Source organism: Colias philodice, chromosome 2 (genome assembly GCF_061535455.1).
Source record: "Colias philodice isolate Cphi_HAF_F1 chromosome 2, ilColPhil1 Martin Lab GWU primary, whole genome shotgun sequence".
Lineage (NCBI taxonomy): Eukaryota > Metazoa > Arthropoda > Insecta > Lepidoptera > Pieridae > Colias > Colias philodice.
Window position 1 is genome coordinate 3,974,011 of NC_143087.1, and position 20,323 is coordinate 3,994,333.

General features: G+C 32.0%; 1 long non-coding RNA gene across 1 annotated transcript in view; it reads left to right on the forward strand.

Moving 5' to 3' along the window:
* Positions 1-20,323, forward strand: part of LOC149490293 (uncharacterized) — an 84,828-nt gene that overhangs the window by 36,835 nt on the left and 27,670 nt on the right. The gene's annotated exons all lie outside the window — the stretch shown is intronic.

Sequence of the window (20,323 nt, forward strand, 5' to 3'; positions counted from 1 at the left end):
TCTTTCACGATACTTTATAAAAAAACATTTAAAGGAATTCAGTGAAAAATAATTAGATTAATAAAAATAATTAATAAGTATTTAGTTATCTTTAGTTATATGATAAAAAAATTGTATACGTAGCACAACTCTATAATACGAATAACATAGGAAAAAATGTATATGTATGTAAGTACTTGGAACACGATTATTATTTGAAATAAAATCACCTTATTACCGGGATTGTATTGATACATACTTACATAGATAAATGTACTTGCAAAATAATTTCACAATCATTACAGGATCATGTCAATTTTGAAGACGGTGGCGGTGTACAGAAAGCCATGTTAATCGAAGCTGATGTCGCATTTCATGTCAATACACTTCTAAACGTTTATGGATGGGGAGGCCCAGTACTGGTACGGGAGCCAGGAACAGATTTTATGACCAAGTTCCTCTCAAGCGGTAATTAGTAAAATGCATCAAAGTATAGTATTATGAAGCCTCGTGAACGTCAGCTGGAGCTCGGTTGGGGGGAAGAGCGGTTGTAGCCTCCCGTATCAGCTGACGGTTTTTCCACCAAGATACAGCCAGCTGACCTATATATTTATCCACAGTTACATATAAGCTATCATCAGGTAAATTTTTGTTTGAGAGGAAATCACGGAAAATAAATTTTTCTTTAAATTTAACTTTCATGTTCGAGACACCAGCTGACGTATAATACACCATGTTGTAACCAGCTGATTATTTTTTTTCGTTGAGATATTGGGTTAGCTACAATTTGACAAATTTTTAGCTGAGAGGAAATGAATGAATGAATGTATTTTTTTTCCTACGTGCGTGGGAGACTACAACCGCTCACCCCCCCAACCGAGCGCCAGCTGACGTTCACGAGGCTTTATAATACTATACTCTGATGCTTCTGACGAATTATCTCTTGAGAGGAAATAATGAACCCAATTTGCACCTGGCTCCCTAACCATACGTTTTGCGATCTTTATTAGATCCAAGCGGAAGTTTCAATCTCTTAGCATTTTATATTACAGCGTCATCTTTTATAAATAGCGAAACTTACTATGTTCTAAAAGTTTTCAGTATTCAAAGCCAATAAATTTCTACGAGTTCTTTGTACAGTAACTAGATGGCGCTGCAATAAAAATAACAATATTGCTTGCCAAATTCAGAGATATCGGCACAGACTAATAATAATATACTACGATATCGGTATGTTTGGCTAGCTAAGGGGACTATAAATAATTCAACTTCAGTATCTACATCGCCTATTGTCACACATAAGTACCGACATGGCGAAATAACAAAGGAACCATTTTACCTTTCAGGGTTAGGTTAAGTGCTCGTTGGGTCTCAAATAAAATGTAGCCATACCACACCCCGGACACTCCATACAAAATTATCGTTTTGACAGTCACACTGTAGAGACTGCAAATGTGTGCGCTTTATGGTTGGCACATTTGTGACTAGCGTAAAAAAAGCGAAATACATCCGTAAACAGCACAATATCTAACCATTTTCTACGAATAACGATAAAATCCAAAATAATAAAATTATTTTAAGTCAATTTGATTAATGTTGTCAATCTTCGTTGCGTATCGTCCTTGCAGAAAAATGTGGCCCATTTTAATCACGATCGCGCGGGGTGAGGTAAGTGTTTAATTTTGGCGGGAGGCGGAGAGTGTCCGTTCTATAGCGTTTAGCTACTATTATATTCTGTGGCCATACTCTGAACACGAAACTCAATTTTTATCTTTTATATTTTCCTTTACTTATACTTGAGCATTTCCTCGAGCATTTCCATGCAATTTTACATTTTAAATACTGGTACATAAAACCTACAAGGCAAAAGCTCAAACACCAAATACATTTCCTGGTTCGAAATGCAACGTTCGAATTCGAATGCTCGGCGCTTGTTCGGCGAAATGCGCACAGCTTAAAGCGAATGTGCTAACCTATAAAATTTTGTTGTATACGTTATAGGTATGTCACGTATGTGGTTGCGGTATATTTTTTTTAATAGTTTAACTTTGGCAATAGAAAAAAGCTTCGCCATGCTTGCGTTTGTGCTTTTACTCGTTAAACATTAGACCAAAACGCTCGTTAGTTTTAAAATCGTTTTTAACAAAATAGTAACTATTCCCAACCCTAATGCTATTTCACATATCTAAATGTTGTCGAATACTCATATTTATAATGCACTTAAAGGAGAAGGCAGTTAAGTACCAAAATATGCCGCTCTGTTCCGTGATGGCAGTCATGGAGAAATAGGAATGTCAGAAACAGTACGGACATCTGATAACGCCCTCAAACTTTTGTGTGAGATATAATCCGGTAAGTAGGTCGGAAGGAAATCAAGTCACTTATTATTAGGTATATTTTGTATGATAGTATTTAGGTTATGAGTTAGATGTTATTGAAAGCACCAGATTAGCCTGTCCGTCTCTATCCAAGAGTATGGATTAAATTCAAACTCAAACATTTATTTATTCAATTAGACTTCTTTTAAAAGCAGTTATGAATCGTCATAACATTTTTAACATTTACCACCGATTCGATTAATCTTATAATATTACTAAATTAACGAGACTCACTTGATGGGTTGGACCGTGGACGATCTAAACACGCACGTTTATGAGAATATAGTCATACTAGCTGTTGCCCGCGACTTCGTCCGCGATTACGTCGTTTTTTGTCATTCGTCGTTTAAAAAAAATACGTGACACTTTATTTTTGAATGTTCTTAATTGTCTCTTATAAAAATAAACTACATTAAAATTGAATACTCTGATAAGAAAATCTTAAAATCGGAGGACATCGAAAATCTGAGGAAAACATGAATTTGATTTAAATTCTACATTACTTAGTAATTCAAATAATAATCTAAATTAAATGTAGATTAACAGTTTGAGCGCATCATTATACAGGGTGTAATCGTTAAGTGTGCACAGGCGATTTTTCCGTAAGTATCACAGATAACAAAAAACTTTAAACTGATATCGAAAGTACTTAACCTAATGAGTAAAATGGCGGTAATAAATTTTTAAAAATAAATCGAGAAATATCAAAAAAATTATCTTTAAACCCTCCCATACATTAAGTATGAAATATGAATATCCCATATACCTACATTTAATATGAAAGATTTTAGCTTTCTTTTTCTTTTTTTGTAAATGTCTGGAAAATCCCCGGGAAATGCTCGGAAAATCCCCGGAAAAGCCTGGGAAATTCCCGGAAAATAACCGGAAAATGCCTGGGAAATGCTCGGGAAATGCGTGAAAATGTCCGGAAAATATCCGGGAAATGCTCGGAAGATCCCCGGGAAATGTCTGGAAAGTCCCGGAAAATAACCGGAAAATGCCAGGGAAATGTCTGGAAAATATCCGGAAAACGCGTGGAAATGTCCGGAAAAACCGTGGAAAATGCCTGGAAAATGCCCGGAAAATGCTCGGAAAATCCCCGGAAAATATCCGGAAAATGCGTGAAAATGTCCGGAAAAAGTGTGGAAAATGCCACTTCAAATTTGCGAAGCAATTAAAGCAGAAAACCAAAAAAGAAAAATAAAGCTAAAATCTTTCATATTAAATGTATATGGGATATTCATATTTCATACTTAATGTATGTGAGGGTTTAAAGATAATCTTTTTGATATTTCTCGATTTATTTTTAAAAATTTATTACGGCCATTTTACTCATTAGGTTTAGTACTTTCGATATCAGTTTAAAGTTTTTTTGTTATCTGTAATACTTACGGAAAAATCGCCTGTGCACACTTAACGATTACACCCTGTATAATATGTACCTAAGTATTAAATTACGTTAGTTTACATAGTAATTTTACTAAAAACACGATGACTTTCTTTCGCGCTCGGTACAACAAACTAAGCATGTTTGTGGTACGTGGCCCGCATCACTTGACCCCCCGCGAGTTCCCCTCCGTTACTATGCGAAAATACATTCGTCGCCCTACCACAGACTAATAATAATATACTACGTATACAAGCCCTACTGTAGGAAAAATTGTAATATTTTAAATTCGAGAACCCTGGTTCCTAAAAAATAATATGACATAATTTAAAAGAAATTTTACGTAGAATTAGTTAGGCATTTCTTTTTTGATTTTCGATATTATATACTAATCATAATTTTTAATTACAATATTATGTAGTAACTATTTGGTATAGGATAGGCATTTCATTTCTTGATTTTCTTTAATAAGTTGGTACGTAAGTTTTTTAGCTCAGTTTAGTAAGAAATTTTAATAACAATTCTTTTAATTATTTATGGTAGTACGTATTTACTCAATAATTGTATGTTAAGTAGTAATTCAGCATGGGCGTAGCCACGGTGGGGCTGGGTGGGGCGCTTACCCTGGCTTTGATCTGGTAAGTACCAATTGTGAAGGGGAGTGGGCGTGGGCGTTGGCGTGGGCCTGGGAGTGGGCGTGGGAGTGGAAGCATGAAAATAAAAACAATTATTGTTGCCCCACCCTGAGCCCATGGTCATAGGTCCCATAGTCACTATTCCACGCGGACGAAGTCGCGGGCACAGCTAGTAGACAAATATAATCAGAAAGCTTTGAACTCCTAAGCTCAACCATAAAAGATAGACATTAATTATGATGTCGGGAGATATTTTTTATATAATATGGAGAACATTTCTTTCATACTAATAATTGTACCAAGTTTCGTTTAAATCCGTCGAGTAGTTTTTGTTTCTATAACGGTTATACAGACAGACAGACGGACAAACATTTTTGGCGTCAGTGTCGATCCCTAATCACCTCGTGATAGTTATTTAGGAAATATATTTCATGTACAGAATTGACCTCTACAGATTTAATATAAGTATTATTCATATAATTAGATGCCAATTTCCATGTAACGTTAAATTCGACTATACAATAACTAACAGACAACGCAGGTTACTCTCGTTTCCGTAAGTTGAGGCGGCTACATATTCGGTCCTCATAACTTCACTTTTTGTGAACGAAACGACAGCGCGGTTTAATTCGATGCCAACACCATCAAAAAAAGGAAATATTTTTAATTGTGAAAAAATATTATGATTTACACTATAAATACTATTTTAACATTAACACAAAATATAAGACTGTGAGTGTGTAAAAATAAATCCAGCTAGTTTCACATCAAACTTATGTTTTTAATTAGGTATACGACATGAAAATATATTAATTACCAAGCAATAATCATACAGGTAAATACTGAACAAAAGTATTAACAGTCAAAGTAAATTTTTACTTACAACATGTAAATGATGAAGGAATAATAATTATCAACGAACTAACCTTTTTGTATTATTGTTTATATATAAATTCATAAACAATAAATTTATAAAGAATAGAAAAAATTCGACCACTAAAGAATGCTGGTTCGAGTCCCGCCTCGTTATCGAATTTTTAAAACACGAAGATTTTTAAAAATGTAACCAATGAACACAATCAATATTAGATTAACTTTAATGGTGTCTAGTTTGACTTAAAATAATAAACATCTACCCTCACTTTTAAAAATGTAGTATATTCACACGAATTATAAGCGCACCTTATAGGGAAGGGAAGATATGGGTTAAAGAGTTAAATAAATAAATAACATAATTATATTTAAATTATTAATTTTTAACATTGTGTTCAGTAGTGTTAACATGTAAATTGATTTGATTTTTACGAAATCTCATAGATGGCGCTGTTTCAAATTTGTATACTAATAAATTCATTAAACTGATTCTCTGCCCAAATTACGTAAATGACATAGTTTTTATTGTGTAAAGCTAGATAATAGCATGGCTTACTCGAAACCAACATTTAAACATGAGTCTTTAGATTGTACGCTGTCGTAATACACGTAATACGTAAGAAAAAAAAAGGTTCACAGCTCCTCCCCCGGAGGTGATAGCATGATAATATGTTTAAAAAAGCCTCACCCGACCTGTTAGTAATATTCATGCAAAATTTGAAGTCAATCTATGCAGTACTTTTCGAGATTAGCCTGGACAAACATACAGACAAACAGACAAACAGACAAACAGACAAACAGACAAAAATTCTAAAAACTATGTTTTTGGCTTCTATATCGATTATAGATCATGGATTATGTATTCTTTTAAAAAAATATTCAATGTACAGTTTTGACTTTCCTACGATTTTATTATATGTATAGATTTCTACTACTACTTAAAGGTAGAGTACCTTACTAAATGTAAGTTTATGAAAATATATTTCTAATAGGTACTATTTTTCAGCAACGGAACCTGAGTGACAACGGTGGAGGTGCGATTTTCAACAAATCCCTCGTCGGTATCCTCTCTGCCGGTGGAACAAGTGGCAAGGGACCTTATTCCGCTATCCTTACAAATATTTCTTACTTTAATAAGTAAGTTAATGTAAAGGAGTCCTGCTGGCATTGATTAAATGTTTTCATAGCATTTTTTTCCAAATAAATAAAACTTTTAATTATTTGAACATCAAACTTTACAACATTCTATGTATAGATGGATATAGAGCTGGCTCTATGTTCCTTATTAAAAAACTTATCTCATCTTTAACAATTAATGTAATACATGAAATAAAACTTTGTCACAAATGGTCTATGTTTATACAGGTTAAGCGGGACGTAATTATCAACAATGACGTACGTAGGTACCTACCTTATCTAAAATATTGAGTTCGAGAAGCCAAAGTGTAAATATTAACTCATCTTGCTTACCATTTATGTAATAATAATTCTATTAGATGAGACAGGTCACATCTTTCAAGTCATGTGATTTTGTTAAAGTAAACTTTGATAATTTTTGCCATTGTTTATGTTTGGCGTAGACCGTACGTAGGTACCTACTGCATGTTGGCGCAATGCGGGGTGTTGGTTTTTAGTATCCACACGACAGAAATCGCCTGATTTAATATAACAAATACTTACAGTTCTATTCATTCATCTTTCTAATTACTGAGCCTACATTAAATCATATCAATAAATACAAATACGGAGACTCTCTGAAACTAAATTTCAAATTTACATCTTATAAATAAATTCGAGGATAATTTTGTAATTCTAATAAAACAGAAATTATAATAAAACTACATTTTGTATTGTTTCAGGTGGATTAAACTAAACACGAAGTATTTTTTGAACAAGTACTGCTCCATGCATAATTCCGGTGACTATTACCATATAGACTCTGTAGAATTCCCAGAAGCTTGATCCGTAGATACATGTTTCTACAAAGTGTGAAACTGCGCGCTGAAGAATGTAGAATGTGGATATGTTTATTTGTTACGAATATAAAAATTCATTTCAACCAATCTTACATTTGCAGTCGTTTACGGAATGACAAGTCAATAACTGCGTTAAAAACAACCGACTTCAAACTTGCACTTGCAACATTTACAAATACAGACAAAAATGCTCATAAAATAAAAACTACTGGGCCTATCCGAATAAAATTTTTATGGGACCAATTCGACACCATCCCGCATCGAACAAAAAAAGAATCACGTAAATCGGTCCAGAAACCACGGAGTAATCGGTGTACATACATAAAAAAAAAAAAAAAAAAAAAAACATACCGGCCGAATTGATAACCTCCTCTTTTTTTTGAAGTCGGTTAAAAAATAGTATTCAACTTTTCATTTGATTTGAATTAGCTCCTAGACTAGAAAACTTGTACATATATTTAAAGGCTGGGGCGATTACTGAAAACGATGTGCTTTGTCAGTGTAGTCTCTCGCCATTGAAAAGTTTAGAGACACATGGATCTAAAACAGGGAGACAGGGGCAATAAAAACAATATTAAATTCAAATACTTTTTACAATTTTTGTACCGCCTTGTTATCCAGGAATTAAAAGCAATAACAATAATTAAAAACATATGTATTTAATATTGCTAATTTTTGTTATCTTTGTTTTGCATTTATTTATGAATCATCGTGAAACTTGGTTGTTGTTTTGTACATGTACTAGTTACAATAATTATATACAAATTTTTCCACATTCTTTCGTATCCAATTACGAAAATACCAGACGTTTGAGTATAAACTTGGTTTTCCTTTTTTCGCGCACCCATCTCCGTGTGACACAATACCAATTACCATGCTAAAATAAAGGAAGAAAACACTTATTTCAATTTCTAGTCTTCTCATTACTTTTCAATTCCTTTTAAATATATTTTAACAAAAACTCCAATTGGATTACAATGAGATATTTTAGACATCTCTTTCCTTTAATGAAATTTAAATAAAACCTAATGCCTACTCGATAATAAACTTTCTTCTTAAAATCAACTGCCTTATAACCAACTTTTCAAGTGGGTAAATTACTCTGAAATTAATTTGTAAAGTAGACGAAGCCGTAACTCATCGCTATTTGAATTTCTATTCGTTTTTAGGGTTCCGTAGCCAAAATGGCAAAAACGGAACCCTTATAGTTTCGTCATGTCCGTCTGTCCGTCTGTCCGTCTGTCCGTCTGTCACAGCCGATTTACTCGGAAACTATAAGTACTACAGTGATGAAATTTGATGGGAATATGTGTTGTATGAACCGCTACAAAAATATGACACTAAATAGTAAAAAAAAGAATTGGGGGTGGGGCCCCCCATACATGTAACTGAGGGATGAAATTTTTTTTTTCGATGTACATACCCGTGTGGGGTATCAATGGAAAGGTCTTTTAAAATGATATAAAGTTTTCTAAAAAACATTTTTCTTAAAGTGAACGGTTTTTGAGATATCAGCTCTCAAAGTCGTAAAAAGTATGTCCCCCCCCCTCTATTTTTATAACTACGGGGTATAAAATTCTAAAAAAAATAGAGGTGATGCATGCTAATTAACTCTTTCAACGATTTTTGGTTTGATCAAAGTATCTCTTATAGTTTTTGAGATAGGTTGATTTAACTGTAATTTATTATATTTGCTGCTACGGAACCCTTTGTGCGCGAGCCCGACTCGCACTTGGCCGGTTTTATTATTTGTGTATAAGTTAAAATTCGTCCTATTATTATCACTTTTATTTATTTTTTCTGTGACGACATACATGCATATGGTAACATAAGTAAATATTTCATTCATATAACAAGGTATTCTGAATTTTATATAATAATAATATGTGCGGGATACTATACCTATATTTCCATGAAAATGTATAAAATATTGCCATTATTTGTTATTTATAGAAATATTGTGTTCCAGAGAGATCTTCGATCGCCGCCTTACAAAAAGCTCGCGTCCCTTTAGCTTACATTTAAGGTTTATTAACACGGGTGTAAACTATTTATCCATTATGGAAAGTTGAATGTACCTGTGCCACATCACGCCGCCGCCTGAGTCCCCCTTGCAGGTGTCTCGATCCCCATCTCCGTATAAACAAAACATGTCTGCACTGAACTTCATTCTATGCATCTTTTCACACTCCTCCTTAGGCACGTAGCGGAGCTCTGTCTGCATTAGCCCTAACTGAGACAGCGGTCCGCCGTACTACATATAATGTACAGAATTATATTTCAGTGATATAGTAAATTAATAATATTAGAAATTGCACTAGTAATATATACCTTAATCATGCCCCATCCGGTAGCGACAAAATGCGTTTCGCTAGCATTCATCCACTTTTTTGTATTTACTAATATTGCTTTTTCCGATCTTTTGCCAAATCTGATTGGTTTCTGGACAAATATCAAAGCAATATCACAAGCGAAGGGAATAGGGACGTTGTAGTCCTCATGAATAAGGATACGTGACACATCGTAGGATTCAGCTTGGTGGTCATACATGTACCTGGAACCTCAAAAATATTTCGTATATTAAGAAAAAGAGTAAGAGTAAATAGTAATTAGTAAGGAGTATTAAAGCCTTGTTTAAATTTTAACATAATTACTTTTTCTTTTTCGTGTCTTAGTCTAAAAAATTCAATTAAAAAGATAGAAATAGGTTTTAGTTTTAGATAAATAGTCATAAAATCTTTCAAGTGTTTCTGCATTCATTTCTCTCTCAATATACTAACTTTAACCTCTGTTTTTCAATATTGTTCCTAACTTTTTTTTCTTTGTTGAGTTTCTAGATAATGTTTTCAGAGTAAAAAGCTTATCACGCGTCACGCAACGTAGGTAGGTACATGTTTGTTTAGACACGGGAATAATTCGTTGCAATTTTTGCTTACGCAACTTTATTTATGTAAATTGAGCAAATATGACCAAATTATAAAATTTTCAATAAATAATTAATTTTAAAACTCACCAACGGCTACCAACATATCACTGGTATCTCTGTTATGATCAAAGCAATGTGCAGCTGTAAGTACAGTCCAGCTATTTAAAATCGTGCCGGAACAAAGAGCTCCTTGATTAAACAACTTTATAGTAAAAGGAAAGCTTTCAATTTTAACTGGTTCACCTCCTACTATTCGGCCTTCTAGATTCTCAGAAACTCCAATTTTAGCATGTATCGCGAACAGAAAAACAATATGAAAAACCATTATTAGAAATGAAAACAGGCTTCAGCATAATTAAAAATTAATGAATGATATCACGTTCACAAAATAGCCATAAATTTTAAATTGCGGATTTATTGCCCAAATCGTAATTTATAGCCAAAACACATACGAACGGCGTACCAATACAGAATTAATGTTTTTTTATAGTAGAATCCGTCGTAAAATAGTTACTGGTAATTGTATAAACCGCCGTAAAATAGTAACTGGTAACAGAAACAAGAGTCCGGTTTATTTAATATCTTTTTATGGAACGTCTTTTTTGTTTAAAATTACAGTTTTGTTCTTAATAATGAAACTTGTACTTATTAATATTTTAAGTATTCGGTGGCTTAAATAAAACTTTTATTTAAGAAAGCTATATTTCGGTGTTTTCCTTTTACATAAAATAATTCAAATGACATGCTACCTACACGATTCGATTTCAGGACCTCAGGACTTAATGAATGCAATGTACGAACATTAGAATTCATTTCACCGTACATAATGTTTTGTCTCGCTCATGCGTACAGAATGAGCCACAGCGATCTGGCGATAGCAAGATGCGAAGTAGGATAGCGTTTACGGGATTTGTGTAACTCTGGCCGCCCGCCTTGGCGCAGTCTGTGCTCAGTCGCCCATCGGTGGTCGCCGACAGCGCCGCGCGCGGCAAACTCGCACACCACTCATAACCTTAATAACTAGGTTATATGTTCCAATAATAAATAAATAATATTCGTGAACATATTAAATTAAAGTTTCCTAATACATAGCAATAGAAGATTCCTATTCAAGTGTGCTTATATTTTATAACGATTTTCAACAATACGTACATCAATAAACATTGTCAAAACAATGATATTGATTTACGATTCAAATTATTTATTTATTGATTACTGTTATCATTACTCAAACAACTGTTAAAAGGTAAGCTAAAGGAAAATTGTTAAAATTATTAAAATGCATGTCAAAAGTAACACCTGTTTGAGTCGTCATGTTTACGATTATTTCAGTCTATGATATTTTTAATTCAATAAAACGCAATGTTTGAATAACATGTCAGTCGTGCATTCAAGAAATAAATATTATGGTCCAACACAGGGGTTTTTATGATAAAAAATATATGAATATATATGAATTATTAAGGATTTTAAGAATGAAAGCAAACTACAACTTTTTTGTATTAGTTATATTCTAAAAGTTTTGAATGAAATTGAAATGAATAAGAACTATAACAAATAATTAAATATATATTGAATATTCATAACAATTTATGTACTGTATTTTGCGTCACACTTTATTTAATTAAATTATGATCTGTATGACTATGAACTGTATGTAAGCTTTATAGAAAAAAGTAAAAAATGAATATGTCACGATAATAAAATATCTCCGAGAAAATAATGTGCTTCATATTTTAGTTACACAGCAACGTGATAGTGTCATAGTACACGTGCGGGTGGGTGGTTCTTCCTCATAGTAGGTTTTATATAAAATATAAAATTAATATAGTTTTTATAAACTAAAAAACACGCTTATAGTAGAGCCATTTTAATAGGCAACATTTGACAGTTCAACAAAATTCAACAATGTAACCTAGTAACGACGACATAGAATAACATGATATTTCGTTTTGTTAGAACTGCACATTTGCTTAACTTTTTTCAATTACGATTACATATTTATAATAATAATGACCGATACAAGTAATTTTAAGATTTTATTTTACTGATAAACCATTCTAAACATAATAAACAATTTCTGAATTAAAGAACTGACGTCGCTACAATTTTGTGTCAGTAAACTTTTTTTCTTTTTAAATTCCAGAGACGTTACTCTAAAAATCGAAATCTGACATCTAGAATCGAATGCATTGATTACTTGTGAATAAAAATCATCATAAATTAATAAATGTGTTTCAAATTCGATTGACAAATGTTTCAAGTCCGTATCGATTAATTCACTTTAATCGATGTTTTTAAGCAGGTTACCTCTCTTCGAAGATAAAACTGATAGACGTCAAATGTTGCCTATTAAATTGGCTCGACAATAGTATTGTCACCGATACTTGATAAGTGTACAAATTTAAATTTAGTAATGTAATAAAGTGTACAAGTTTTATGTGGGTCAAAATCGAGCCTGCGTGTTGATAAAAAAAACTACAACTGGGAATTTCAATGAATGAATACAGCTAGATTTTAATATTTTTGTTCTACATTGATGAACGTCTGCTTTTCAATCATTTTGTATAAAATAACCTTAGAGTCCCATTATTTTGAAAATTGTTTGTCTCGAGTCGTGTACATAATTAATTATAATATTTATAAAGACTTACTATTCTTTGTATGCAAATGTTTACCTATAGTTTATACATAAATTACTAATATAAATAAATCTAAGTACTCACCATCTGCAGGTAAATTTGTGGTAAACGGTATAAAGTACTAAGTACACCAATTGTATTGTTACAAATCGATTGTAAATAATCAGAGCGACCTAGGCAATGTGGCGAGATGGGCAATCACCCGCTCATAATCCAGTTTACTGAGGGTTGTAGCGCTGCGGGATTATCACAATCTTGACAATCATTTCTCACCTATTAAACACACCTAAACCATTAATGTATAGCCATCATACTAATATTATAAATGCGAAAATTTGTGAGTATGTATGTGTGGATGTTTGTTACTCTTTCACGCAAATACTACTGAACCGATTTCAATGAAATTTGGCGTACATATAGAGGGTAACTTAGATTAACACATATGATAGGTTATCCCGGAAATCCAACAGGAACGGGAACTAAGCGGGTTTTTCTTTGAAACGCGGATGAAAGTTTTAAATAATAATGTAATTACTTATGTCGTAGTTCAATGTACGCCAATCATGAAAGTGATTACTTTATATCGTATTTCAATACGCAATCATAAATCAAACAAATTGATCATGTTGACAATTTTCGTTAAACATTCCGTTCAAGTACCAATAAATAACGTAATGGCTGAATTGTATGTGTACTTAGAAGGTACTTAGATTATTACGTTGAAACTTGAAAGCATTCAAAAGCAAAGCATATAATATAATATTCCTACATAACTAAAATACAGACACGCAAAAAAAATTGTAAATTGGCAGTTGGTTAAGTTTAAAATAAATCCATTTCATATGAAAACAGAAAATAGCAGCAACAAAACTGAAAACACACCACATCTATAAAAAGTTCAACGCAACATGCAACGAGTTTGCTCAGAAAAACAACCCTAAAACAACCCTATGAAATAGAGTTGTTTTATTCGCTTACCCGTCATATAAATTCCGCGCGAACTGTACTCACTGAACATTGAGTGCGGATTAAGGCTTCTCGTGTTAAAAGCTATTTTGCTTGTCGATAGAAATACCTTTTATACAAAGCGTAGTTTTAACGTACCTATATAACTAAACGAAATTGCTACTATTATAATAGATGTAATATTTGCTTATAATAAAGGCATTCGATTTAAGATAAACGATTTAAATTGAAAGTATTGAAGAAAATTACAAATAATTCATAGGTGGATTTCGATGGGCTGCGTATTATAGTATATGACATCATTCATTCATTCCCATGATTCGTAAGAATGAAATAATATACTACGTCCTTGTATAGCAAATAATTGATAATAAAGTAATTCAAAAGGTACAGGAAATAAGTATGTTTTTGCTGTATTATCTGTCTAAAAACATGTGCTGTCGTATTTAAATTAAATTAATATAGTACAAAAACGTACCTATCACTATTGCACGCCTCATAAGCGAAGCGTTGAGGTGGGTACTACTGTCACTTCGCGCAAAACATCTGATTTTTCAAACTTAAAATGTCTTTATGTATCATACATTGCACTTGTAAGATACATACACACACATATTAAGAAAAAAACACTATTTTTAACGTTCATGATATTTTTGATGTCATTTTTGTTATTTAAACTAGTTAAAAAACAGTTTAAAAAAGTTCTGTCTTGGACGTCCGTGTGTCTGTATGTGCGGATCCTTTTTCTTGTTAACACGATAGCGACCGAAATACTTTACTAATCGAGTCGTTTTTTTTCTCTTACGCTTGAGTATGCTCAGGAATAGAACCCTTTCATTTTTCAGGGTCTGATTCGATGTGGTTTAATTGTTATTAAATAAACAAAAATAATAATTAATAAATATATTTTATTAAAAAAAAATTATGAGGCGTGCACTTTTGGATTTTCCAAATTATTTTTAGTTCTACAAACCAATTTTTGAATTAATTACTTACAATTTTAATTATGTTGGAAAATACAGTTCAATTTATGTAATGTTATTGGAGAAAATAAAAAATCACTTCCATATTTTTTATGGAATTATTGTTGTCGTATGAAACGATTGCGGTTGCGAGGTACGTTTTTCAACTTTGCATTTAACTTACTTACTTGAATCTTATTATGACACACCCCGGACACTCCATACAAAATTATCATTTTGACAGTCACACTGTAGAGACTGCAAATGTGTGTGTTGACGCTTTAAGGTTGGCACATTTGTGACTAGCGTAAAAAAAATTCGCGTTTTAAAATGAAATACATCCATAAACAGCACAATATCTAACCCTTAATTTTCTTAATCTATCTAACCAGTTGTCAATCTTCGTTGCGTATCGTCCTTGCAGAAAAAATATATGGCCCATTTTAATCACGATCGCGCGGGGTGAGGTAAGTTTAATTTTGGCGGGCGGGGAGGCGGAGAGTGTCCGTTCTGTAGCTACTATTATGTATTCTGTGCTTATGATTTAAATACTACTTTATATTAATACTTGTCATTCATGACTATAATATTATCATTTATGTTATATAACATCCAAGCCTTGCTTGTGTGACATTTCTTTGAAAGTATCCATAATAATCAGTTAGCAAATAACTATAATAAGGAATAGTTTGCTGGTTATTTGATAAGGGGGAATACCGTATATACCTAAATTACCTAAAATAATAAAAAAATTTACTATTTTATTATTTTGTTCAATGATACAGATTATCATAAGATCTATTATCCGTGATCTATAGGTACTCGGAAAATTCAATCAGCAACGTGATCTATATAAGGTAAAGTAGGTAATAATAAAAAATTGTCGACATGTGAACAATGTTTAGATTGACGATAAGATATGTCAACATCAAAATCGATTGTGCGTTTTTTCCTATTAGGTATTTTGTAACTAATCCCAAAGTGAGCGCCACGTGGGAACCACCATATGTTTATTTGATAAAAAGAGATAAGCACCACATTAATAACAACCATTTAATATTCAGCCTATAGGTACTGTCGTATATAATAATAATACAAAGCGGCTTACCATCAGAGGCCAGAGCTTACCTTTGTAATTTTTATTCTTCTTTAAATCGATCCAAAATCGATAGTATTAAATATTTTGAAAAACCATTTATTATGTAACTACATCATTGTAATATCTATACGTCCGACAGCAGTCAGGTCGAATCGGGGTAAAAAATAAGAAAAGTATACCAAAAATAATAAAAAATAGAATATATCAGAAGTTTTCAATCAGTTTCCTGTTGATTTTCTTTATATTATACTTGTGATATAAACAAGTTATCGATATTATCACTGGATTGATGAGAATTATTTATGAGCACTGTATTCAATTATTATTGACCTTTTATGGTCTAAATACCCTACAACCTTGCACACACGATGAATACCAACTATCTAGCTACTTGTAATATTCTTGATCAAGCACTAGGCTACCTAGCTTATACAGGTAGGTACTTATTATTATGAACATTGAACAGACGTTTTCCTATGCTCTTATATATATCAGCATCAAAAGTAAATATATATTACGAATTTGGATCCGATATATAGGATGTCACACAAACAGGACAATAAATTTTAGTATTTTTGTCAAATAATAACTCTCTCTACTCCCCATAACCCGTTGGTCCACTACTTACAGGATACCCTGTATATCGATATAGTTTTGTAACAAAAACATTAACGTAAAATGTTATTAATGATTTATTTACCTAATTGGTTAAGGTTGCTGATTAAAGATACCTATTTATGAATGTGAGATTATCGTCTTTAATTTTAAACATATACAATATAATTATTTTAAAATTGTTAATAGAAAACTGCATAGCTATTAAAGTTTGAAAATGATATTATCATTCAATTTTATTTAAATGAAAAACTAATCGCTATCGCTGGACTTATCTAAAAGTATGCCATGTCCTTAATACAAAGCGGTACAATCATAACCCTGCGTGACTCATCTCTGTTAAATCTTCAATGTTTATTGTATAATTGTAATTAATTAATATGCATGCTTGTCGCCTTTAATTATTTTCCTAATTATAAAAAAAAATTGTCAGGATAATTAATTCACCTTCATAGTCGTATATGAGCCATAGGGCCAAGGGCAAGGAACAAATTTTAGAACTCGGTCAAGATACCAGCGATGACTGACAATATGACCTCCATTTACTTGAGAATTTACAGCACAATTTAATACCTATTTATTTTCTCGATATTACATGTATGGTATCTAAAGGTCAACGAATTGGGGTCGAATAATATCTCAAAAAGAATGTTGTTGTAATAATGTTATGAGGAATACCTAATTTTTCCATAATCAATTGTTATTAACAAACGTCCCGTAAAACAATCTTTGAACACAAACAAAGTTTTAATTATGATTGGCTACTTTCAGTAATTAAGTAGCTGTTTATCTAGTAACCCCGTTTTGTTAATAGTCTATTTGCGTTGCAGCTCATTAATAGATGTAAAGAATGTTTAAATAGAATTTAAAAGCGACAAGCAAACTATTTAAACACGATAGAGCAAAATACTACATGAGGTGGAGAATAAAGAATAAGATTGTTATATCATCTATAATAATTATTATAAAAGAAAGTCGTGTTAGTTACTTCACTTATAACTCAAGAACTGCTGAACCGATTTAGCTGAAAATTGGGAGGGAGGTAGTTTAGAGCAGGAGAAGGATATATGATACCAAATATGTACCACGGGCGAAGCCGGGACGGACCACTAGTATTTTAATATACTTAAATAAATCGTTTGTATGTGGATTGTGGACTACTCAATGTATTATTTTCTCGGTCCATGGCGTAAAAAATATAATTACTTATTTGTTATTATTAAGAAAAAAAATCGATTTGGAGTAAAGTTATTTTGGTAAATTCATAATTAACAGTTCATTTTGTATATTTAACATAAAACAGGAATATTAAGTACAACAACTTTAATAACTTGGCACATTTATTTGCGTAACGAGTTTCAGACTATATTAACATTGAAATATCTATGTATTAATATTTAGTTAGTCGTGTATAAACCTATAGTTTGTATATAGGTATAGAGCGAACATCTAAAAAGCTGTATTAAAATCTTTTAGGCCGATGATTTCATTACCTTGTCAAGCTTTTACAATATTTTCGCTTAAAACCATAAATAATTATTTAACCATTGTTTTTTTATTTTTATTTGTAAGAAAACTTTCAATAAAAGTAGCTAGTATTAAATATATAAACTGAATTTGGAGCAACCTTCACATTTCACATTAACATCGATAATATGAAAATTGATTACGAGTTACGACACACGGACGAAACGGTCATATCAAAAGACGAAGAGATACATTGATAAACCTTGCTCTGGAGGCGTGAACAATCCAGATAAGAAGGAATGCGCAGTTTTAAAATCAATTTTTAAGTTTACATCGAGCATGTACGAGCTATTACATAATTAGTTAATAATAAGCTTGGGATTAAGGATAATTTGAGCCCTGGAGGATATAAAAATAAATAAATAAACAAAATGTGCGTTAACAAGTGTATCTTATTACATATTACAATAATACGTAATGACACTCAAGAGCGATTACCACATCGCCCTTTGACTTTTTAATTGTTATCACCGGCAAACGTCCGTTCGTTTGTCCGCGAAAATAAATACAAAGAGCTAGGCAGGAAACCGTCTATATGTTCATACATAACTTTACCAAAAAGGGGATAACAGGCGCATAATTATTAGATAATAGTATAAACTTTAACCACAATATAACTATGTATAGCATAACATGTTTTTATATAGATTACAATATTTCTTAACAAGACATTTCATGTAAGATTTTAAGAAGCGATTAAATTAGTTTCAATACTTGCATTTATTTTTCGGTTTGTAGGTATATAAACAGTTAATCCAAACACATAAACAAGTATGATATACAGTATACTACCCAACCCACATTTTGTTTTATTTCTTTCCTATACTGGAAAGGTTGCCTGGTAGAGACCGCTACCTAGCGATAAGGCCGCAATTTTCTTTATTTTCAATGTATTGTCTATTGCTTTTCGTATCTATTTCTATAGCAATAAAGGATTTTCATTTCATTTCATATACACTACTTTGTAACTACAAATATTTAAAGAGGAAGTCCAAATCAATAAACAGATGGAAAGTAAGTTACCTATTAATTTATTTAAATCCTACATAAAAATCTATTTCTTTTATGATTCCGTCATAAAGAGGTAGTCAATTTTTTATTTATAATCATTTTTGATCATATTTAAGCAAAGTCCCTGAGAATTTGAGAAAAATATGTTTTTAACTCAAAGCTAAGTGGATAACCTGGTGAACTTCGTAATATTGGTTTGAGTGCGAATAAATGAAAAAAAGTAAATCGGTCAGTGAGCCATCAATATTTTCGATCCTAACACAATTATTTGTCCCAATATTTATATGTATATACTCAATGCATATAATTTTTAATTACAATGAAAAATAAACAAACCAGTTCTAAATTTACCCCCTCAAACATTTTCGGTCTTACTAATAAAATGTTACCCATTCGTTATTCAATGGATTAGTTATTGCAATAACCTGTCTTGTTTTTATAATTGACGTTTCATGTGAGCAAGAGCAGGACACAGCTATGGTAGAAAATGGTTGAAATTTATCCATTGTTTAACTTTTTATTACCTAGTAAGGCCGTTTGTGTAAAATAACACAAGATGTTTGTTGGGGAAACTGGAAAACTGGGAAAATAACGGTCGAACAAAATTATAATAAATTGAACGTTTTACCTTATACCTATAACTATACAAAGATACTATTGTTTCAATTTTATTTTACTTTAAAACATGATTTTTATTATTTTTGCACAACTCTAGGATAAACCATTTCATAATTATTATAAGTTATCATGCTTATAGACTATTATATCAATTATTATTCTACTAAATCACTCATTTAACATGAAATGTAATACATAATAATTATGTAAACAATATTATCTCATCAAAATTTAAAATAATATGATTATATAGAATTCATCCTAATAGTAGGGGAGGCCAGGATGCTAAATGTGGATTTACTCGAGCGTCACGGGAACCTATTAGAATTGGTAGATTAGACCATAGCGAGAAAAAAAGGTCCTATAATGTTTTCACTTTTAGCGGTGGGGAAGGGTTTTTAGATTTTTTTTAATTTAAAAAAGAAAAAAATTGGCTTGGAAATACTCAAGCGCGTTAGATATTGATATTTTGCATGCTCCAGGACGTCACTGAAAAAAAGTATACGTTAATCTGACGATTTAAGTGGCGATTTAATCGCTATGAAGAAAGGGTAAAAAATTAAAGTAATATTATTCGAGCGCGTCAGATTAATATATGGGGGGGTTAATTACAATATAAGAAGTCCCCATTTCGCTAATCTGACGATTCGAGCTCAACCTTAGGGAATTATGGATTATTCAAATTTTCCAGCGGGGCCCCTGAGCGCACCCACCAACCATAACTGCTCA